The sequence below is a fragment of the Trachemys scripta genome, chromosome 2 (assembly GCF_013100865.1).
Source record: "Trachemys scripta elegans isolate TJP31775 chromosome 2, CAS_Tse_1.0, whole genome shotgun sequence".
Classification (NCBI taxonomy): Eukaryota; Metazoa; Chordata; order Testudines; family Emydidae; genus Trachemys; species Trachemys scripta.
The window spans coordinates 93,067,309-93,092,877 of NC_048299.1; the positions used below are offsets into that span (position 1 = coordinate 93,067,309).

At 39.9% G+C, this 25,569-nt stretch overlaps 1 protein-coding gene and 1 long non-coding RNA gene across 3 annotated transcripts in view; one reads left to right on the forward strand and one right to left on the reverse strand.

The window, feature by feature from the left end:
* The window catches only part of EGFR (epidermal growth factor receptor), a 228,368-nt gene that overhangs the window by 161,085 nt on the left and 41,714 nt on the right, over positions 1–25,569 (reverse strand). The window lies entirely within an intron of this gene.
* Positions 7,761–21,765, forward strand: LOC117872621. The gene is made up of 4 exons (XR_004644533.1): positions 7,761–7,932; positions 10,837–10,915; positions 17,096–17,150; positions 20,449–21,765. It is a non-coding gene; the product is annotated as an uncharacterized LOC117872621 (long non-coding RNA).

The window sequence follows — 25,569 nt, forward strand, 5'->3', positions numbered from 1 at the left end:
TCAATGTTTCTCAACCTTTTTAATACCAGGGATTGGCTTGCTGCCTTCCAAAACTGTGTCAAGGAGATCTCAGGAACCGACGACGGTCCATGGACCTGTCATTGAGAAACACTGTTCTAAACCATACCATGGCTGGAACTGGCAAAAAAAAAAAAAATAAATCGGGGGACCCCCTAATGATCCCCTTCCTCTAATATGTTCAGTTTCTTTTGGGAGTAAAAGAGAACCTGGGCCTATATCTTACATTCATATATTATGCTTTAGTTTTAGAAGGAACAGTAAAAAGGACTTCAGAAGACATCAAGAGAATCTGAATACAGGCGATATTTAATGAATTATTAGTAATACCACTAATTATTAGTTACACTGAGGCTATCTTTCAGGAGCTATGGTGAGACAATAGAGGAATGTACTAAGCCTATAACAATACAGCATACAGATTTAGAGCCCAAATTTGTGGTTTGCTACTTGTCTGCTTGGTACTACCAGGAGGAATGACAAAAATTTTGCCTCCAATAGAGCTCCACAGTACACCCTTCTATTCCTAATCCAGCTATAATTAAATATATTTAACATGGGAAAATTTCAACTCAAGATAGCTTATTAAAAGAAACTTTCACCTACTATATGAATTAGAGAAACATTCTGAAAGCATACATAGACATTATTAACACAGAGCTGGGTGAAAGTTATGAAAAAATATTACATTTTTGTTTAAATAAAAACTGCAGGACTGCCAACCCCATGTGTTTAAAAATCAGAGGGGAGGTACCCAGAAATGATGACATGTATGTATACCAAATATCATGAGCTATCAACACTGAAATTGACAATGAACTTAAACAGTATTCACAACCTTTTATTCAGGTTTTAGAAATATTTGTTTGAGAAAATTTTAGTTCACAGGAAAGATGAGGGGGGGAAATTGTCATGAATACTTGTGCAAATATATATTTACATGAGTAAATATGTTGAAAGTGTTTGTGCTACCATCTTGAAAATTCTTTGCGGACTGGGAGCCATCCAATCAGGGAACAGAGAAAATAGCATGCGACTTCAGTAACTAATCACATAGCATGAAGAGAATATACTCCATAAGATAAGCATGGAGAATAGCTCATAATCAATCCATATTACTTTGAATAGTGAAACAACTAGTAAAATTCACTCCAAAAGCACAAACAAAAGAAAAAATGAGAATAGTGAAAAATAAATCACATTGTTTCTTAAATGTGTTCTAATGATTCCCCCTTTATGTCACTCAGATACCCTGTTTCCCCGAAAATAAGACATCCTCCAAAAATAAGGCCTACTTACAGTTTTGCCTCTCGTTGTAATATAAGGCATCCCCCCGATAATAAGACCTCCCCGATAATAAGGCAAAAAAATGTGTACCGTATTCTTCTTCATTGAAAAATAAGACATCCCCTGAAAATAAGACCTAGCGCATCTTTGGGAGCAAAAATTAATATAAGACACTGTCTTATTTTCGGGGAAACAGGGTAGTGAGGTAACATTCACAGGCCTGAATAATACACCAGCACTGGCACAAACTCACCTGCAGTTATCTGGCATGGAGATGCTCTTTATAATGCCACTAATTAGAAGAACTACTGACAGGACAGGGTTGATAGTATTCTCTGTCCATTGCACTAATGTTAACAATAATCCTTCATTGCTGATTCAGTGGCTAAATCAGCGCCACTGCTTTCACTTTCTTCCCAAATGCTGAATCACTGTTGAATTCTTGCCTCTCTCCTTTTGCATCCTATGGGGGAAAGATTGGTTAGGCTAGAAATTGATGTGCACAGATGGAACCAGCAGCTGCAAGTGACTGCTTTCTTTTCATGAAGACTAGCTCATGCCTTTTTTTTTTTTTAATTAATTGTTAAGACTAAGAGGAAGAAGTAGTAGCCATTCCATTTTCTCATGGTAAATAGTATTACTAATTTTCTCAGTTTGAAATTCAGCCCTGATACCTGCCTGTTTCTCAGAAGATGCTGGACAGCTCCCCAGTCACACAGAACATTTCAGAACAACAGTAGCAGAGAAGGTAGCACACCTTTCAGGTTTGCTGGATATTACAAAAACCTGTGGAATATTAAATGTAGTGATTGAGATAAATACTATCTTTTGAGATTATTCTGATTATCTATAATGGAAGTCGGCACAACATCCAGAGTAACTGGCCTGAACTCAAAAGGATATACAGACAAGGGTGTTGCTCTAGATTTGCACATATATAATCAAGAGCAGAACATGGTCCCTAGCATGAATTATTGGCATAGGTCTTCCAAAACCATGCACATTTTAGATTAGCTACATAGTAATCCTACTGAAAATCTGCATAATTACAGTGGGATGATTGTCTCCCAACATCAGTTTCAAAAACTCTTGTTCCAACTGTAAACTTATATTACTCTCTCCCAGTTGGAAATCAGTCTGATGACAAAATAAAACATCTTTAAAAAGAGGATGCACCTCACTTATGAAGAGTGGGCTCTCACAGGAAAGTAGCAGAAAGGGCCTTGCTGAGCCTGAGTTGCCCAACAAAGCTGTTCTCAAAATATACAAACAGAACATGAAACTTGTGTTAACAAGACAGCCCTTTCACTGACCTTACAAAAAACATTACATTTGATGAGCAAGGTTATGATGGCTTCTTTAAGGAGATGATCAACTGGCCTGTCACAAGAATAAAGAGATAACACTAAAAGTCCAAGTATACTTGATCAAACTACAGATTAGACAGTCACTCAGTTCTGGAACCTGGGGAGGGTGGCCTGACCTAGTCCATTCCCCTCTGACCACAATCTCCATTGCTTTGTTTACTTACATGTGTAAAGCATTCCTTAGTAGCTAACCATTGCCTTGATCATTTTGTTGTCACTGGTACTGAATGTTATAAGAGTCACATCTCTCATAGGGTGACCATCTTCAGTACGTTTCTGTGACTGTAGGGCCATATCCTGATTTGTTTACATTATATTGTACTGAAATAAAAAACAAAGGAACTTGAGAAAATAAAACTACTTTCCACTTCGATTCTTTCGGTTTGCTCTGCAAAATTTATATTCCTCAATTAATTTGCACCACCCAGAAGAAGGGATGGGGCAGGATGGGAAAGCAGAAGTAATTCACAGTGCCAGAATAGCTCCTCTGCTTTCTGTTGGGACAAACAGTTCATTCATTAACTGAGGTTTGTAAAGCTCTTCTACTAATTTTAATATTATTCGATAGAGACAGTTATGCTGGTGACCTGATGAAAGACTTCTGAGTGTAGATTATGCCCATCTGTCTTTCTATTTCCAGGTCTGTCATGGTAAATGATAGAACTACAAATAGAAGTGTAACAGGGAAGAGAGTTGAAAAATACCAGGCAACCCAAAAATACTGTTTTTTCCTAAGAAGCGTAAACGGAGGTTAAAGTAGGGGAATACAGTTTGCTTCCTATTCTAAAGAAGAGACCTTACTTACCTGGCCTCCCAGTTTGGGTAAGCAGTGATTCCCTGCCCCCCCCCCCGCCATCTGGGCCCACTCTCTGTTTCTTAGCTAGTGTGAAGAGAGCTCCCTCTCCTGGTTTCTAATCTACCATCATCACTGAGCACAAGTACTTTGATGAAGATCCAGGGGGTCATCTCCCTGTTCAAAAACTAAATCCCCACATAGATCATACAGAAGGGCTCCAGCTGGTACTTCAGCCATTTAAAACCAAGCCAGTGGAATGGAGGGTTTATTTATTTTCCCCAAAACTTTTTAAAGATGCTGTGCAGTGAGTCTGACACAGCATCTGGTCATAAAAGAGGAGCATGCTTCCCTCACCCATCCCAATTGCATGTTAACTCTGAAACATAATGTTGACTATCTGAATGTCCATGTTGTTAACGTACGCTTGTTTCTTGTGTCTTGTCATAAAACAGAATGCAAGCTCTTTGAGGTAGAATATGTGTCTGCCTATCTACTTGTAAAGCATCTTCTATAATGGGTCCCCAATCCTGACTGAGACTTAGAGCACTACTGTAGTCCAACCAATAAATAAACAAACACTAGATAGCCACAGTTTCAAATGGTAGATGCCCTCACTTTATTTAAACTGAATTTCACAGGCCAGGTTCTCCTCTCAGTTTTACTAATCTAATATTGACTTCATGGAAAGGAGAATTTTCCCACTTGAGTTCATATGAATTCTTTAGCACCAGGGAGCACAACTGATGTTTTATATTTAAGCATTGAAGGAAACTATTTTGAGAAGAGATGTCAGTTCATTTTTTGATTCCCACACTCGACTACAAAACTGAACAAAAAGACAATTTGTCATTAATCTGCCAAATCAGACAGACCCACTGGGCTAAGATAATAGAACTTACTGAGTGGTATATGCTGGAGAATTGCGCTGAGATGAGAATGAACTGAACTGCCATGAGAAAGTAGTGGTCTCTCAGCATGATCTTGTGCTGTAACTTATATTCAGGGGACGGCCTGTCAATCACAAAGCATTAAAATTGTTCACAGACTTCTGGTACTGCTTGAAATGTCTCTTAGGCTCCGGACCCTATGGGAATTCTTCAGTTTGATTACTGGCACAATGGGCATCACCAGTCACTGACTTGGGTTCTAAGCACTATCATAATATAAACAAACTTCTTGCAACAACAGACCACATGTAGGACTGTACCTATTGGGTTCCGGGAAGTGGGTGGGCGTAAGCCCGCCCACTGCTAAAGGATCTCCCCCCAGCCTAAGGGGAGGATCCACAGGACCTGGAACTCAAATAATTACGGGGGACAACTAATGTAAAAACAGGGACAGGAGTGTGGTCAAAGGGTCAAAAGAAGAGAACCAGACGGGGACACCGAGCAGAGAACCCCGGACAGCGCCCACTGCTCCTCAAAGGCGTCAAGGGAGCCAGTGGACGCCGCCCAGAGGAACTCTGCCCGGATACGTGAACGGACAGAGGATCGGAAACAGGCCCCACAGTCACAGGCACCTCCATCGGCCAACCTCCTCTCCCTGGTTTTATAGATGGCCTGTTTAGCCAGTGCCAAGAGGAAGTTGACCAGGAGGTCCCGCGACTTTGTGGGGCCACGGATAGGGAGTGCATAAATGAGAAGGTGAGGGGAAAAGTGTAACCAAAAACGTAACATAATATCGGTGAGGAGCCGGTGTAGGGGCTGCAACCTGGCACACTCTAAGTAGACATGAGCCAGGGTCTCCCTCACGCCGCAGAACATGTAGGACTGTAGTGGGGTGCTTACCCCGTTCCTGCCCTGAAGGGCCTAAAACAGCCCTGGGGGAAGGTTGTGGCTGGGAGCTGCTAAGCTGGGCTGATTGGGGAAGCAGCTGCAGCTGGGCCACGCCCCAATCAGGCCTCAGCTGGCTCTATATAAGAGGCTGGGAGCCAGGAGCTCAAGAGTCTCTCTCCGCGTTCAGGGAGAGAAGGGCCTGGCTGCAGGGAGCTAGACATAGGGTACCTGTAGTGGAGCAGGGCTGGGGAAAGGCTGAGGAGCTGGGGAGCTCCAGCCTGGATAGCCCCAGGCTGTGGCCTAGTAGGAGGCCAAGGGGTACTGGGGGTTGCAGAGGGCAGCCCAGGGCTAGGCCAAGGCAGCAGGTCTAAACCCAACCTTGCCTGTGATGAGTGGCCTATACTGCAGTCTGCCCCAGGGAACGGGGGCTAGTTGGAGACTGGCAGTGGCCTTATTCTGAGGTGAGGTAGAGATAGTGGGTGGGGGTTCCCCAGGGAGGGGAGACCCTAGTACGGAGGGGTGTACTGCCAGGGGGCAGCACCCCAGATACAAGGGCACCGGGGTGCGGGAGGGACACTGGGCCAGAGGACAGGTGGATCACCAGCCTGCAGGGGGCGCTCCAGGACGCTGGAAGAGCTAATTCCCAGAAGTCACCAGCAGGAGGCGCTGCAGGGGTGAGTCCGCTCCTCTACAAGGACAAATCCGGCAACAAAAGCCCAATTTGCATATCTGCTGCATATCTCCTGAACAGCTAGCCAACATACAGTCGACATCTAGTAACACACCCATCAAGTATATATGGCAGGTCAAGGGAAGCAACTGAAGCACTGTGCAATTTCTAAGATTTCTAACACTGAGTTATCACTGAGAAGTTAAGAAATATAAGTCTCCATTTTCAAGAAGCGTTATATCTTTAATGCATTATTATAAAGCCTTTTAAAGTAAGTGCCAATGGCTGTACAAATAGCTATATATTAGAGCTCAATATTGCTTTAAAAAAATTAAATGGATTCTCCAAACATGATTAACGGAAACCTGTGACCCAGGCCAAAACCCGTTTGTTCCACAATTACGCCTGCTGCTAACATACACCAAACAGAGTCACACATATCTGCTGGTTTAATCAAGCTCCCTCAGCGCGCGCTCTCTCTCTCATTTTTGGCACAGGGATTACCTGCCCTATGTTATTCAAATAGCATGTTTAATCTGTGTACCCAGGTTGCCATGGAACAGAGCAAAACTTTGTAAATCTCCGCATTAAAACACATTCTCTCAAGATGTGTCATTTCAGTGCATTTTTTCATTCTCCCTTTATATCCCCTGCCCCCCCCCTTCTTCAAGAGCAGTGCAAGGAGCGTGAAGTGGAAATGCAGCAGCTGCTCACTTGTTAAAATATTTACATTTGTCATTTAGGCATTACAGATTGAGCCAATTATGCACTCTGACTCAATGTGAAAAAGTAGCTATATGTTTTATTTAATCTTAATAAACCTGCACACAGTGACTGGAATTTGAACGACTAAAACAGTTGAGGCTGGAAAGAAAAGAGTGTGCTTTAAAAAAAAAATAAAAAATACAATCATGCCTTCCTCTCCTTTCTTGGAAATGTTTATTTTTACATTAGCAACTAAACTTATTTCCATCAAATTGTCAATATTGCTATGGTTGTAATTTCCCAGTTTAGTTTAAATTTCAGTATTCTAAATATGGGGAAAAATATTTTAAATCATCACTGAGGTACAAATAATTTTGCTGGGGAGCTGAAATGCTCACAGTTGACGCTAACCCCTATTTCAGTTAGAATTTCAGTAGCTCTCAGCTGCAGTTGCAGTAATCCCTTTGAAAACAGCACAGACACACTGTACTAATGTGTAATTAATGTGTATATATATATATGGAGGTGCATTTTCTATAGTGAACAGTAAGGGAGTTTAGGTCTGCTTAGGTTTCAGACAATTTAATCTTAGGTGAGCAAAAAAATTCAATCCAGAAAGAAAATATTAGGTAACGCAGGGCCTACCTCTGCAATCTTTGCACAGGCAAAACTCTCACTAATGACAATGAGAGCTTTGCTTTCATTAAGACTGCGGAATCAGGCCTAAAGTTTGCAATACTGTACTGTACTGTCATATAGAGATATAGGAGTCCTGACAAACAGCTATTGTGTGTATGCAGTTTGGAGAAAGCTATAAACTAGAGTCAATGGCCAAGTCTTGCTCATCTTTACTCATGAAAATAGTCTCACAGGCTATACAAAGACTCCTTATGTGAGTAAAAGCAAGCAGGACTGGGTCCAGTGAATGTAACTGTGAAAGCCAAAAGCAGTTTTATTACATTTAACCTGCAACCAGTGTTACCTCGTGAAAGCTTACTCTGGAGTATTTTTTTTATATTTTTTTTTTCCTGATTACTGAGAACTCTTACAACTTCTGAGGAGATTTAAATAAAATACTTACCAGGATTTCAGTGTTTTTTAAAAAATCTCTTTGAGTGAACTTATTTTTTGTCTGTTTAGATAGAAAATGCCCATAGTCTATTAATCCACTTGGAAAAGAGAAAAGAATTATCCCCATCAGAAATTATTATTATTTATTGTTTGTATTACAGTGCGTAGAAGCTTGGGACACTCTAGTTACTTTCTTGGACAGAATCCCTGGTATTTCTTGTGGCTTGGCCTTATAAGAATGAGGTAAGTGTCAGTTCCTCTGCTGTCCTATAATCATGTGCTTGTACAGCAAGAAATCAATGCTATAGGTCTCCTCATCTCAATCTTCTTTTTTTTTTTATAAACACATTTATATTTGTCTTTTATGACACCAGATTGACCTGAAAATGGAGTATGGTTGGCTACATGAGACTTTGACCTACATCTACCCTATCTTCTTCTCCTTCAGGATTTCCTCTCTCTCTTCCAAGAATCACTTCTGGTGGCAGATGTGAAAGGAGCACTTCTTTCTCCCTGATCTTTGTCATATCATGGTATAACAGGTTTCTCTCTTCTCCAGCTTAAGCCTTTTTAAGAGCTTGTCACAATAAGTCTCCTACAGAAAACATAGCCAATGCTAATTGCTTACCATGGTCTTCTATCTTCCAGGGGTTACCCCAAGCTGTGTTCCTGCTACACGTCTCCCCCGATATAACATGACCCGATATAACACGAATTCGGATATAATGTGGTAAAGCAGCGCTCGGGGGGGGGGGGGGAGGTGCAGAGGGGAGGGCTGTGCACTCTGGTGGATCAAAGCAAGTTTGATATAACGCGGTTTCACCTATAATGTGGTAAGATTTTTTGGCTCCCGAGGAGAGCATTATATCAGGGTAGAGGTGTATAACATCAGCAGACAGAGCTCTGTCAGAAAACTCCAAAAAGATTCATTGACTTGGTTGAACAACAGAAGGGGAAAAAAGATGTTGGTAGAGACTGTTTATTTAAAACTGAGCTAAATTAAATACATTTTGATTAATCTTCCAAGACATTGCACCAAACTTTTGAAAACCATGTTGAAGAGACAGAGGTTTGCAGAGCTACTGCTGACATCAGAATTCTCTCTCAAGTAAGCCTCTATCCATCCACCTAGTCCAAAGGGAGAAAGATTCCTTTTTTGGTACAATGACTTAGATTCTGAAGAAAAATTATGTAGCAACTCTTTCAAAAGCCAAAATGACATGATCATTTGTGTGGCCATATAATCGTAATAAAAATGGGGCTCTAACTACAGAACAAGTATAAGGAAGTATGCTTTTTCTATGTGGCTTTCCCTCTGTCTGACTTTTTTTGCTCACTTCTGGTGATAGATTTTCAGGTATAATACTTGTTTATCCTCCTTTGATACACAGCTGAAAGCAAAGTTCAGCACCCAGATTTTGAAAGTACTTTCTCTGAAAGCCCATATTGATTCTAATAAAATGCTACAGACAGGAGGAGTGCAGAGGCAGAACATGTTACAGGCAGAGAAATGGATGTGTCTTTTACCGAGGGCTTGCCGGAAAGGGTAGTTTTACAATCATCAACATCTACACAGAAGATCAGTGGACATGCCTTTAAAAAAAAGAATAGCCAGTATGAATTTGTAATCTGGGAGTCATAACAGAGGATCTTTATTTTTGACTAAAGCCAAGTAATGTACATCATAATCAGTATGTTATGTCATGTCCTGACTTGGTATAACTTACTTTTTTAAACCTTCACATACCATGGTGTCCATACCAATTGTACATACTATTTTTCACGTAACACCCAAGACACTGTAAAGAACTTGTGAATCTCTTACACTGTTTGAGGGCTTCACAACCCCCACAAGTATCTTCAAAGTACTTGGTGCTTCACAAACCACTAGTATTAAAACTATAAGTCAAAGACAAAAGGATAACCAAACCCAAGCTACTATTTAGTGTTAGTGCAGGGACTTCACCAAGTTATTCTAGATTAGTTATTGAAATATTGTCTGGGTTCCCAAATTTTACTTTTTCCTCAAAATGCCACCACATACCTATCTTCAATATATGCTTTATTTTATTTATATTTTTAACTAAAGAAAGGAAAATTGCTAAAGACAGCTCCAAAGCAGAGGTGCTGATCAAGTTGAAAAGATGCGCTGTCATCAGTTATCACAGTCACACTGTATTATCTGTAAGAAGCCCAGACCAGGTTAGGTCCTCATTGTGCTAGGCACTGTAAAAAAACACAAGGTAAAGTATAGTCTCTGCCCAAAGAACTTACTTTTGAGGATTGAACTACATTTAATTATTTACTGTTTCCTGAATTCAGTTCCAAGGCACCCGTCATTTATTGTGTTAGATTTAGGTGCCGTATTTTGCTTTTGCTCTTAATTAATAATAATGAATGAGGCAATAATTAAAAAAGACAGAGTACAAAGTACACAAAATACATACTGAACTTGCCTACCATTAATAACCCCACATCTGACAACCTGTATGCTTCAAAACACATCTCTTCCACAAAAGCCTGAAAGGAAAATTTAGCTTTGCAGCAAGCCTGAAATATTAATAAATCTGGGCTGGGGGCAGCAAGCACGTTCAAAGTTGAGGATCCATTATAGAAGATTCCCAGTCAGCAGCCCCTATCCTTTTAGTGCAAGGGTTTGCTAACTCAAGCACTTAGTCCAGATATTGCAACCATGCTAGTACCACACAAGAAGAAAGACATTCTCTCAGGTGCTATGTACTTCCCGCATTAGAACTGTGTCATAACAGAGCATGTTCCTGCTTTGAACAACAGGGCTGTGCAGAACCACCTTTGCGCCACCAAAATTTTCCATGCTGCTCCTGCATTTACATATTTAGAAGCTTTGGCTTCAATAATCCATTACAATTTTCAAGGTATTCAGAAAATAAACCAATATGCCAGAACATCTTGCTAAGAAAGTGTAACTGTCTTGACCACCTGGCCCAAAAGCTCCTGATAACTTTCTAAACTAGGTGGTATGATAAAAGCATTCACATTCCCTAAAGCTGTTAAAAGAGTAATCCTCAATTAATATACCAGTCCCCAGTAATTCAGATACTGATATGCCACAAACCCAAGGAACAATATAATATTTAAATAGATCACTTTCATTCTCTCTTTCCACAGTCACCCATTACTTTGTCTGGACTACCTAAAATAAAGGCATCTAACCTTAAGAAAAAATGGAGGTGGACATTTTATATGGGTAGGTGTTTGGAGTTTACTGGGGGAAGAAAAATCTCTTAAATTGAAAGTGTGTCTTCATTGTACAATAATGCCTGAAGCTGCAAGAGGACAGAATTATAGCCAAAGATTTCAATTCATAGGAACAGTTTTTAATTTGTTTGTATTAGTGATGGACCTGAGCTATAAAGTTTGGATCCTATTCAGGATTTTGGTCCCAGTCCACCTTTATATTACAAATTGAAATACACAAACAAATATACACCACACTTTGCAAAATATCTTGTCTTCTATGAAAGCATCTTCTGTTTTTACCACAAATGGCCTCCAACTAAGTTATGTAACCTATAAATAAAACATCAACTGGGACTTGATTCCCCTTTTCCCCTTCTTGAAATTCTGACTCAGATTGTAAAGAGATCTAATGTTTTACCGTCAAGAACTGAACTTTGGGCTAAATTATACAGACTGTTTAAGAAACCTGGCTGCTCCTCTCATCTGTAAAGTAGTGTTGAAAAAATTATTTTTTAAAAATATCACTATAATGATTTTTGGGTTAAAATTCATCCCATTGTAGATGGCTTGTACAAGACCCTGTGCAACACTAAAGCCCCACTTAAATCCTCCAGTAAATGCTTAAATGGTTAATTTGGTTTTGTGCAGATAATCTACAATGGAGTGAGTTGCTCCAGTGCTTCTGGGTACTCGGCGTTTTTCAACCTCAAGTGAAGAATATATAGGCTGCAGGTGCTCAGCACCTTCGGAAGAAAAAAATAGTAAGATCTTTGCGGAGTAAGTGCTCCAGTGCTCTGGGAGGGAATAAGGTTAAAAGAGAGCAAGTAATAGTACAGATAACCCACAGCTGGCCACAGTATTCTCTTTGCTCTCTAGTGTAGGTGTATGGTTAGTAGTATGTTGGTAGATGTTAACAGGAAGAGAATGCTAGAATAGAGCTTAAAACCATTTCAAGATGTGAACTCCCTACATGTAGAAAAATGAGGACTTATGAATAAAGAACAACTTTTTTGAACTTGTTATTTCTTTCCCACTGTTTAATGGCATACACTATTTTTTGCTTCCTTTCCAACAATGTGTTATGCAGTGTTGCTGGCTACCATGTCATGCTCCCCAGAGGTGGCAGCATTTCAGTGGTGGATGAATGTTCCACATATGAACCGACCAGAAAGTCCATTGGGATAGAAGTAAATTTTAAGGGCTATTTTTAAAATAATCTTCCTTCCCTCCCCGCCCCCATCATATTTCCCTCCCTCTTTTTGTATAGCTTGGCCATGACACCTTGCCTACCGTTTTGCTAAGAAAGTTAGAAGCATGTGTAAACAGAGCGGTCTATAGCTACTCATATAAAGTTAATGACTTCAACAGAATGAAGACTTTAAAGACAGACTCAGGACTATGGGGGCAGGGGGAGGAGTAAAGGCAGGGGGGAAACGGAAATGAGAATAGCAAGAGCCACTATGAGTCCAGTGGTTATTTCCTGTTGACTTTTTTCTTAATTTTTTATTCATGTGCAAATTGACCCCATCTGTTTTTTTCATTCAGTCCCTGGATGGAGTATATGTGGCACAGTTTAGCAGCTAAATTCCCATAAGATTTGAGTACTGAAAGAAGTTATAATACTTTGTGCAATGTTAGAGGCAGAAGGCACAGTACGTAATTAAAGCACCATTACAACAGTATCATGAGACAAGCTACAGCTGTTTCTGAAGGAACATGGAAAAACGTTAATTGATGGCAAAAGTGAAGACAGACCAAAAGAGATAAAAACAAACACTGAAGTAAAAACTTAGTCTGAAGTCTAGTTCTGGCAAACTTTGGAGCAGAAAGGTGGCTTTTTCCATTACTATTGTTATCATAAGTTTGATATTCATGACAAAGTATAATAGGACAAGCATGACTCATTTACAACTTGATTAGCCATGCATTAAAAATAATATACTTTTTGAACAAAAGTTTCCTATATAAATCGGGGGGGGGGGGGCAACAAGAAGTCATCCAAGCTAAAAGGTATGTAAAAGATAATCCAGACATGTTCATTTTATTAATATGGTAAACAAGGATGTTACACTTCAGTTGTCAATGAGCAAAAATAACAAAATCTCCCAAAACTTGAGCTTAGAGATACTTGAGTAGACTTTGGGGTGGTTATATTCTTTATCTGACTGCCAAAGAGCTGATGAGTATTCAGTTCTTCACGGCCAATCGAGGGAATCCACTTGAAAATCTCTTTTCACATTGGTAAAGTTCAGGCACAAACTCTTATGATTACAGTCTATGGGTCAGAGCTAACTTCTAAAGGTTTTATACATATATGTGTGTGTATATATACATACATACATACAGAGAGAGAGAGAGAGAGAGACCAAGACCTTCCATATGGTGTATAACAGCTTAGCTCCACTGACTCCTTTGGAATGTGTTTTTCAAATATGGACTTGAAAAATTCTGACTCATTTTGACCATGAGAGGGAAACAATGCTAGTTACTGTGCAGAAGGTGGACTTTTCACTGCTTTCAGCCATAAAATATCATCTACCAGGAACAGCTAACGCACAGAAACTTCTTCACCACTCTACCTATGTTCAGTCCAAAAGTTGACATTTCGCATGCCTGGAACGGGATCATTTCTCTTTTTCCTGTACACTCTTTGGAGTTGAGAAAATAAGCTCTGTAAGTTGCTCCCATACTATATTCTGGAACTAGACCCCTATGACGATGAAGCAATCTACTGCCCTAGGATACTGTAAGAAGAGTCTGGACAACTGAAAACATGACTGGAAAGTGAGAGTTTCCTCACATTGTCCATAATAAAAATGCTTGAGGAGTTGGTCAAGAGCACTAAGTGACCACTAAACACTAAAGATGTCACTGAGACCTAGATGACATGCAGCATTAGTGCTGCTTATAGAAGTTAAAGCTAGCCATTGGCTCTACTAACTCAGACAGACAGACACACACACACATTATTTCCCCAACCTCCCTAAAGGTTCGAGAAGAGAATATATCCTGCTTGCTACTTAAAGACCTGATTCTGACTGAGATGGAAATAAGGGTTCGGTACCTCACAGCACCAGGCTTTTAGGAAAGCTGATCCAATATTTTACTTTATCCACCTCCTTGTGAGCTATTCCCACTTCTCCTACCCCCTTCTCGATACATGCAGACACAAATACTATTTACTCCTGACAAGTTTTACAAGAAGAAGTCTAATACACCTCTACCACAATAGAACGCTGTCCTCGGGAGCCAAAAAAATCTTACCGCGTTATAGGTGAAACCGCGTTATATCAAATTTGCTTTGATCCGCCGGAGTGTGCAGCCCCCCCCGTCCCCAAGCACTGCTTTACCGCGTTATATCCGAATTCGTGTTATATCGGGTCGCGTTATATCAGGGTAGAGGTGTATTTAGGAAGGAAAATACTGAATTTATAACAAACAAGTCAGACTGTTAGATATAATTTTATTAAATTACAAACCCAAAATTATAGAATCAGCAAATTAAAAGCAAGTCAAGTATCTACTATGCAGACAAGTATCTTCAGAGGACTCTTCAATCCTGAGCTTAATGGCAGTGATTCATGAACCTCTTTCCAATATTACAAGGCATTGCTTCCCAGGCCATCTTAACTACCTACACTACAATTTTTAAACAAAACTCCCCATTGATTTCAATGTCGAGTTGAAGGCCAGGGCAAGTTCTCCTTAAAAACCAAGAGCAGAATATAGCCCTTTTGTTTTTCAAAAAAGAAAAAAAAATCCTCAAAAGTCATAATCATTGCAGAAAATTAAAAAATATATATGAAATGCCAGTATTTTCTTCATGCTGTATCTGACAGGAATAATTGTGGCATGTAATGGAGAAAACACCAGACACTATGGAAGTTTGAAAGAAATTTCTTGATGCATTGGATTTGTATTCAAAACATGTAGAACAGAATGGTTTCCTAAAGTGGGGGAGAGGGGGCAATTAGACAAATCGGGGAGCTAAAAAAAATACAGAACTCTAAGGAAAGATATGAAGGTATCCAAATGAGTCACCTAAATTCCTCCGATTCAAAAAACTTACTATGGATCAAATCCTGCTCTGCTTACTCCCATGAACCATTCCCACTAATGTCTATCAGAACAGTCAAATGCGGGAGACAAGAAAGAAGAACATTTGGTCATTTTATTTACTGAAACAGCTAACATTTAAAAATATGTAAAAGTAAGTTCATTAGTAAAAAAAAAAAAAAAACCTACTTTCCCAATGCCTTTGTTTTCTCATCATAAATTTATTATTCCAGTATTTAACAAGTTATTTTTAACCCATAAATTCTGTTATAGTTACAGGGGCACATACACATTTCTTGTAGCATATAACAACTAAAAAAGATACAAAGAGTCTGGCTGTAAGCTTCATTTCAAATTCAACAGTAACTGAACTTCTGAACAAAATCACCTTGTATAAGTTGGTAACTTGTTTTCCACTTGCAAGTGGTTAAATAAAACAGAGTAAGAATCATAGAATATCAGGATTGGAAGGGACCTCAGGAAGTCATCTAGTCCAACCCGCTGCTCAAAGCAGGACCAATCCCCAGACAGATTTTTGCCCCAGATCCCTAAATGGTCCCCTCAAGGATTGAACTCATAGCCCTGGGTTTAGCAGGCCCAATGCTCAAACCACTGAGCTATCCCTCCATCGTTGTCTTAAAAGTGCACAAAAATGCTATATTACACAACTCAACTGAAACAAAAGAGGTTGTTTTATATAAAAGGAAGTTTATATGAGGATTAATTTCAAGACACTGTGACAATAATTTCTTTTGTCACAGTTGGTTGTCACTTTCTTTGCATCCTCACCACTGTCTCACTGTAGCCCTGAATTGTAACATTTGTTACAAGCAATACATTGCTGAGTGACATGCACAATAATCATCCGTGCCAAAGCTTTATATATATAGATTTAAGGAAACGGTCAGTAAATGGACTATTAAAAGTGGATATACCTTATTGATTCTCCCTTGAGCAATTTAGACAGCACTGTTTGTTCAATATTTTTAAAACAAAAATTGCTGGTATTTATCTTGTTGGCAAGGACAAAACACATGAGTGCATTAGGGCTGTGATTTTTGCTTTGTTTAAATAGCACTAACAGCTTCTCCATTGTATATATAGCTGAACTTGTTCAAGTATTGGTGTACTGATACTTTAAAAGCTAAGATATGGAAATGAAGATAAATACCTAAAAGGAAAACTAAATACAAAATACTGGAGATTTCTAAAGGGAATAATACGCAACACAAGTGCATTTCCATGACCTGCTGTTCTTCAGTATTTTGTATAATTATCCCATATGATTCCCTCCCTCACAATGATAGATCTTCCCTAATAAGCCTCAATAGCTCACTTCCACAGAAATAGAAAGACAATTAATGGTAGACAATGCATTAATTGTATATGCAAAAGCTCTAATTTATTTACTCCTAGAGGTTTAATAGTTTTCAGCAAGACAAAGCTCTTCATCTAAGGCACTTTTATTCCTTGTTTCCACATATTATTAATTCATTGTATATTATATTAATCACAAATTAGTTGCTGAACTCGTAGCAAAGAGAATGACACACAGGCTGGAAGGAAACATAGTCACAGCCAGTGAGTATGTGGAGCATCCTGTCAATACGGTCTTGAACCTGGCTTGACTGGCCAAAGGTTAGGCTTTTCAGGAGTGTTTTATTATAGCCCAGTAGAGCTCCACCTGCTCAGGTACAGCCTCCCACATGGACTGCCTTAATCCCCTTAGACAAGGCTTATCTTTCCCCAGGCCAGGCACAGCCTGGCTCCAGCCTTGAAGGGACAAGTTTAGTATGATGCAAGAAATACCGAATACCCAGAAAGAAGCAGAGAGTCCACTGAGAATTTCCAAAACTGGCACCAAGAGTTGCAAGCTGAAGGGTGCAGATAGTGTATTTGTAGTTATTATACAATACAAATGAACACTTTGGACCAAAACCTTGTGTGATTTCAGTAGGGTTCACATACACAGATGATTGTGCCTCTTGATTTTCTAATGCCATTTTGTAATAATCTAAAAGTCACCTTCTGCCTACATAATCAGATGCAGATACAAATATCAGCTACTTTCAGGCATACAATAATATACAAGACACTATAAATGATTTATATTATTTTTGTGTTACGATAGCACTGAATAGAGCATGCTGATCACTATCAACATTCCCAGATGACTGCTAATACAGGTGAGTCCAACTATAGGCTTGGCCATCATGACATTGTGCCACAGCATCACATCCTGATCCTGACCTGCCTTACCCCTGCTGATCCAGTTCTAAGCCTAAATCTCTTACTCTCTCAGGTATTTCTATAGCACTCATCACCATAATTATCTACGCCTCCCTGGAATTTAGGCAGCCAATTGTGTTGCACTACGATAAATTATAAGGTGGCTTTATTAGATGGATATGTCAGTGACTAGGCTGGGGAAAATTTTGAACTTGGGGAACCAAATGCAAAAGTGTCCTCTATTAACACACTGGGCTGCCTAGCCATCAATTTCTTTGTTCTCATTGTGAAGAACAAATAGTAGCTAGAATGCTAAAAGGTTATTAGTAAGTTAAAATTGTTGTCTGTGGAGTTCTCTGGTCAGATATAATATGATTTAACAGCTTCTCCACAACCTGAAACTATTGTACTCCCTTTGATAGTTTATGGGAAGGTATTTTTGGAAAGCAAGCAGCTATGGATGATCATATGAGAGACTAGGGAAAAATGACGACAACAAGTATTACAGAAACCATGAATTCCAATAATATAATAGCAAACTTCTCTTTCAATATTATTTAGCTGACCCTTGCTAGTCCGAGTGTCAGGGTAATGCCTGTGGGCATGGGTCAGCTGTTCAGTGTCTGGGCCAAAGACAGGTCCAGGACCAGGCCAGGACAAAACCACAGAGTCCATTACTAAATTGAGAGCATAAGACAAGAATCAGGTTCAGGCTAGGCTGGGTCTTTCACCAGGGTCAGCAATCATCCTACGCCAACAACAGTAAACCAAGATCAGGGTCGAGAGTCAGGAATCCAGGCGAGTCACAGCGAAGAGTGGCATGCAGGGTCTGGGGCGGAAGCATACCAGGGATCTGCATTGCTCAGACAACTCCCAGAAATGGCTGGTTTATATGGAGACTGCGAGCTAATCAGGGAATCACAGGGCTGTTGCTCATACTCCTTAGGGTATTCTGCGGGGCTTAGACTCTCTCCATACTTCTCAGTGACAACCCTACCTAGGCCCTTGGTGAAGATGGGGAAGTGGCACCTGTCTTAGAACCTGTAGTTGCTGATTCTAGTCCTGGGGGATTCCTACATTGAGGCTCAATGAGACCTGCATCATTGTCTTCTGCCCATGTACCAGAAAAAAGCAAGCCGATCTTTTTGAGCCACACTGAATGATCACAAACACATTCCATATAGTTCAAAGAATGCCTCCAGTGACAAAGTGTAATTGGCACATACTTGAGTTTAGAATCTGGATAGAGTTTAGAACAAGGAAATTCCCGCAGCTGTCTTTATGCAGTAATTTCAGACTGCTGATTGCTTGAGCAATACTTGTCAGCAATAAAACTTTCCCACTGCAATAATAAAACAGCTATTTTCATTACCAATCACATGCATATATGACTATACCAATCTCTTGAAGACAGGGCTTCAGACATGTTTGTACAGCACCTAGCACTCAAGAGACTCCTGATTGTGGCCTTTAGATACTACTGTAATAGTAATTAAATAATAATACATCAGGTAATGCACCCAGGAAAGTAAACGAAAAATGGGACTATGTGCCCCTTAGATGCTATATTAGGCAAGTCTCATTTTTCAGTTACATTCATTAAGTATGTGTGCAGAAAGATACTTTCTTGCTATTACTGTCATCTATTAGTCATGTTTTTGCCAAGCCCTGATCCTGCAAACCTTATGCATATGCATAGTCTTCTTGTCTTCAAGGATAAGCCCTATGCAGCAGATGTATTGTCTAATCTTCAATAGCCTTTAAGTACACACAGGATAGGCAAAAGCTGATCCAGGATTATATTATTTGTAAATAAACAGATAATACTTCCATGATGCATTCTAATTTCTACACTGTCTATAGAATTCAATTTTCCCATTATAGTTTCATTTAAATGAATCCATCTCTTACATGAATGCTTAGTTTCCAATGAAGTCAATAGAAATTGCAACATGTGCACGCAAGAACATAATTTGGTCCTTATTACTACTATAATAGAATTTTAACTAATCTTTGCTTCACTATCCCATATATATTATAATCCCCAAAACACTGATCTCTCCCCATTTCTCAGGTCTGGTCTCTGATTTAAAGCCCAGAGAACACTCCCATTGACCTCACAGGGTTTGGGCTCAGCTAAGCGAAGAGTCACCATAATGAACTTTCATTAGATTAGGACTTCATTATTTTTATAAAATATTCTACACTACATTTGTACATTATAAAGTATTACCATAAAAACCCTACAACTGTCATAAGTGAACAGGGTACATTTTTGATGCAGTAATATTGGTTCTCTGTTGAGTTTACTGAATTTTGCAAATTAGAAAGAGGGCCATTTGCCACGCTTCTTCCACTGATTGCACAGAGATACAAAGTCAATGGTAAGCAATGTGATAGATATTGTAACTGCATGTAGTATCTTTGGGGGAACTTATTGCATTAAGCTTATGTATCACTGTTGGCCAGGGATTGCATTCTACTCCACAGCTCCTTCAGGTTCTAAAACAGTGGAGTGTGAGTAAGGTGATGGTGATTCACTAACATTGTAAATATTTTCTGAGGAGGTTCACATATACTGGTTCAAATTGGTTTTCCAGAGACTAGGAAGATAAAGAAAGGGCATGTGGCTTAAAAAGGCTGCATTTAAACCAGATCAGGGCCTTTGTTCTGATCCAGCAAATGGACAGGATCTATTGTACCCTTGCAGATGAGTTGGAAGGACTTTGGCCTACTAGGACCCATAAGACCAATGGGTGACCTCTGGTAAACTTTTAATATGCATATAGGAACTCTCATTGTTTTGTATGTGTTTTCTCTGTAATGCTTTTATCGTAAGAATAAATGCAGATGGCTGTGCAAAGGCGGTTGTTAACTCATGTACACTGTTGTAGCCCCTGGAGAGAGGTTAATCACAGGTGATGGACCCTGGGCAGACTTGCTGGGGAAACTACAGTGCGGCAAAGAGGGACTGTAAGTCTAAACCCCCAGTCTGGAAGGAGAGAGTGATAGAGGTCTCTGCCTAAGAGAGGTGCCAGCTAGGACTTGAAAACCTTAAGAGGGTGCCCTCGAAGAAGATGAAGAGGGGAGAAACAAAGGTGCAATTAACCCTGAATGTGACAAGCAAATGAACACTTGAAGGGCAGAGGATCAATATTTTCTTTGAGGAAGAGAGGCTACACTGGCTGAACGTACATGGGATCAGTTTGGGCATCCCAAGTGAAGGATAAATACAGGTATATGTCCTCCTTTTAGATACTCAAGATTACTGAAACAGAGAAGAACAACTCAAGCCAGAAGGGAAAAAGCACAAACAATGACAACAACAAGTTGTTCTTCTGCCTTTCTGAATATGCCTGTCAAGATGAGACAACAACTAGCATAGGCATATTTTTCCCTAGGGAATAATGGTAATTTAAGTAGAATTGCTCTACAAATCTATTTACCGCAGCTATCAGAACTATCTAGGGGCTAGAACATTGCACTAGGCCATTTCATCAGATCAACATGAATCACGTCAATCTAATTGAATGACTGCCAGTTAATAGCCTGTAGCCCAATTCAGCTATGCCCTTGTTAACCATAAAACATTTAAAAACCTGCTAATTGTTTGAAAGGTTTCACCAAGTGGGGGTGGGAGACAGGGCAGGACCATATATCATGTGTTGATATTTAGCAGTCCAGTAAGATGAAACAGAGATTGAGGTTCTTTTTAAATAAGAAAACATCCTTGAAGTTAAAGAAAGGCTTACAGTAGGGAGAACACAGACCAGTTTTTGTCAGGATTGGCTGAATGACCAAACAATAATATCTGCAATTTCGCCAGGAGCTATTACGTTTTGGTCAGTCCCCAAAGTTAATGTTCTGATCACCAATTTCCTGTTCTGAGAGTTCCCTGTTATATAGTGACCCCATGTCAGTAACATCATTTATCAGTGTTTTACAGGGCCTGTCTATATTTATACAGGACGAAGCACAAAGTGGCATCATTCTCGGTTGACTCCCTAGGCACAACTGTAATAAAAATGTATAATAATGTGGTGGGAAATGCAAGCCTGATTTTATTCAATGCTAAGCTCACCTGCCAGGGTACTTCTATTATTCTTTATTGCCAGTGAAACATAAAATATTGAAAGCCTTAGGAAGCTGCACAGCATTGAAGAGAATCAAAATTTAGCATTTTTCCCCTCCTCAAGCAGACCTTATGCCCCAGCTCTGATCCGTATCAAAAGTTGTCACCAGCCAAGCACATGCAGCAATGGACTGATGGAGAAGTTGGTGATTATGGAACTGCAAATTTGGTACCTTCAAAAGGAAGAAACTAAACATACCTTGTCAAATGGATGAAGCAGATTTGGTTCTCAAACCCCTCAGATCTCAGGGAATTGTCTGGAGACTGGGACCATGCCTAGAGCGGTGATTAAAGCCCAAGTCCTACAAACGTTTACACAGGTGCTTAACTTCAATGGGATTCCTCAAATGCTTAAAGCAAAGTATGTGTGTAAATGTTTGCGGGATTGGGGCCTAAGCGTTTAGCTTTATACTACTCAGAAAATGTAAAATGCCACATGAGTACTACCCTGTTTCCCCGAAAATAAGACATCCTCCGAAAATAAGGCCTACTTACAGTTTTGCCTCTCGTTGTAATATAAGGCATCCCCCCGATAATAAGACCTCCCCGATAATAAGGCATCCACCGATGTGTACCGTATTCTTCTTCATTGAAAAATAAGACATCCCCTGAAAATAAGACCTAGCGCATCTTTGGGAGCAAAAATTAATATAAGACACTGTCTTATTTTCGGGGAAACAGGGTAAGTATTATTATTGCTTTGGTGTGACTCTGACAGTGCTGTTAAATTCTGCTTTACTGTGAGACACATTTTAGTGTCATCTGGATCTCACAGCAAAGTAAATGGCATCAAAGAAAAGGTCAAAAAGAACAATGCTGTGAATGAAATGCTCCTTGAAGGCTAGAATTTAAACCATTTACAGCCCTGGCTCAGGGCATTGTCACCTGAGCCTAACTGCCTTTTCACAGGACAATAGCTTCCTTTGATAGGCTTGTATTTTTTGGCGGCACAACTCAGCACATTGAACCACTTGGATTTCTGAGAGTATTTTAAGCCTTCTAAAATATGTTGCTTCCAGAACCCTGTATCTGTAACAATGAAAAATAATGTGACTTTAACAGCTCTGAGATCAAAGTATTTCAAAAATCCCTTAAAGACTTAAAGCAGAAACCTACATCTTCTCAGCCTCATTTACATATCTAGATTTTAGTCCCAGGGTTACATATTCAGTGCACTGCACTGGGATATTTGTGAAGACACCTATTAGCAATATTGGGAGTTGTGTGAATGTGGGAACTGTTTAGCTACCTGCAGCACAATTCAGTTGGGGAGGTGGGAGAGGGGAGAGCGGGGGAGAAGAGAGAAACAGTCTCCCAAGTGTTCATGCTGAATAGTACTGTAGACACAAATGCATAAATTACTCTTAGAAGGTTCCTAGAGATATGAGTGCTGTGGAACAACAAATCAAATAAATTATGCAACATGAAAAACAATCTCAATATAAGAGTGTTACTGAGAGAACAGTATGGTGTATAATTTCACTCCATTGCAACTGAGCATGCCATTTATAGACAAAATCTTCCCTGTCCACAGATTTTTGGAATATTAAGACTTAGGTCTTGTCCTCACAGCAAAGTTAACTCAAGTTATAACTCAAATGACAGGTTTCAGAGTAGCAGCCGTGTTAGTCTGTATCCGCAAAAAGAAGAACAGGAGTACTTGTGGCACCTTAGAGACTAACAAATTTATTAGAGCATAAGATTTCGTGGACTACAGCCCACTTCTTCGGATGCATACGAAGAAGTGGGCTATAGTCCACGAAAGCTTATGCGCTAATAAATTTGTTAGTCTCTAAGGTGCCACAAGTACTCCTGTTCTTCTTATAACTCAAATGTTGTCCCTAACTGGCTCACTCAAGTCTCATCCACACATACATCCCTTAACTCAAATTTTGTGGTGCTTTTAACTTGATTTGGCTGGCCCATTGGGGGGATAGGCTAAAACTTGAATTCACATAACTTGTCAGCAGCTAAAAAGACCACTTTGCAGTGTGGACACAGGCTAACTCCACTCAAATGCCACTCTGATACCATCACAATCACTCTTGTGTGCCCAGAAAGGACAGACAAGTTTTTCCATTATTCACTGAGAAAGAATTCATAGAACAGCTCAGCTTACCGTAGTGCTAAGGACCATGGGTCGTGTCCCAAGGACCATGGGTCATGTCCCTAGAAGTCTCAGCACTACTTGATGAGTGTAGCACCAGTGTGAATAACAACAGCTGTAGTGTTATTTCACAGCAGGACTGCTCTCACTTGAGCTAGGCTAACTGGAGAGGAGTAACTAGAGTGTAGATAACTTGTGTTGACTCTACAGTGAAGACATACCCATATTGAGCCAGGTAGAGGGTGGAGCATTGCCTTAGCTATGAAGTACTTTATTTTGAATCACAATTTTAATTTTTAGTAAAACCTACAGTAGTTTCTCAGCAGCGCTTATGGAGAGCATGTGTGTCCTGTTTCTTTAAACCTGTAACACAAAGCCAGGCAGGAGGTGAGCCGAAGAATGTTCTAATCAGTTGTTCTTTGGTGAAACAGAGAGAAAGAGAAGCAAGCTTTAGGGTATGTCCAGCCTACCCACCGAATCGGTGGGTAGTAATCGATCTATCGGGGATTCCCGATCCCCGAACGCGCTCCCGTCGATTCCGGAACTCCACCAGGGCAAGTGGCGGTAGCGGAGTCGACGGGGGAGCCACGGCCGTCGATCCCATGCCATGAGGACCCGAGGTAAGTCAAAATAAGATATGTCAACTTCACCTACGCTATTCCCGTAGCTGAAGTTGCTTATCTTACATCGACCTCCCTCCCGCCCCCACAGTGTAGACCAGCCCTCAGGATAATACTGTTTCCCTTAGCTTAATAAGTTTCCTTACATGGCGTTAGAAGATAATGACTCTTTACTATTGTTACATGACAATTATTAAGAACAATTTTTATTTATATAACAGCTCTTAACCTGAGAGATCTGAAAGGGCTTTACAAAGTATGGGCCAATTTTCAAATTTAGGGATATGCATGTACAAATCTGATGTTTGCATGTGCACATAGCAACTTAGGTGTCCAAAGAAGTCATATGCTTTGGTGCCTACATTGTGCAATGTTTAGAAAAATCTTAGGGCTTGATAAGAAAGATATACTACAAAGGGCTGGCCTAGACTTGAAAGTTATATCAATTGGGCGAGTGAAAAATCCACCTCTGAATGATGTAGCTAAGCCGACATAACCCCAGTGTAGACACAGCAATGTAACTAATGTCGTTTGGGAGGTGGCGTTGCTACACCTCTTCTGTTGGCTAGGCTGCCTCTACAGTACAGGGTGATGCCACCATAATGTGGTCCTGGTCCACAACTAGGGGTCCTAGGTACAATGGTAATACAAACAAATAAATAATAAATAATAATAATTAATAAATTACACACATTCATATGCATATACTTCATTTAATTGGGGCATGCTTAATTATCACTTTTACCAGGACATCTCCTCAGGACAACTCACTTCATCCAGTGAGTGGGAATGACTGCTCACTCATCAGGACAATAATTAGCTTAAATTTTGCTTAATGGCAAAGTGCATCCACCCAGTGGCAAGCAGTAAAGTGTGGTTTCACCAGATAGTAAACAGGTGTGAAATTCCAAATTCTGGTCTTTAAATTGGGAAGAATTCACCAAATGAATATTAAAAGTAAGAAATAAATATCAGATAAAGATCAAATGTAGTGTGGCTCATTCGTAAAATGTTTTCTAAATGAAAATGGTCCTCTTGGCCAATACAGTGCCCCAGTGCTAGCCCAAGGCAACAGGAAGGAATCCTCCACTCAGGCTGCTGAGAAGCTATGGAACTCCTTTAAGTGTAATGGCTGAAGCAGCCTTCTTTGACCCTAAAGCACCCGATATACAGGAGACTTGGGGAAACTTGTTGCCTACTTTCTGTCACATCATTATAAATAAACTGGAAGAAAACTCATCTTCCAGCAAATCTGACTGACAGCTAGCACAAAGAGAGACAAGGTGGGTGAGGTAATATCTTTTATTGCAGTGGTTCTCAACCAGGGGTACGCATACCCCTGGGGGTACATCAAGTCATCTAGATATTTGCCTGGTTTTACAACAGCCACATAAAAAGCACTAGCGAAGTCAGTACAAACTAAAATTTCATACAGACAATGACTATGCATTGAAATATAAGTACAATATTTATATTCCAATTGATTTATTTCATAATGATATGGTCAAAATGAGAAA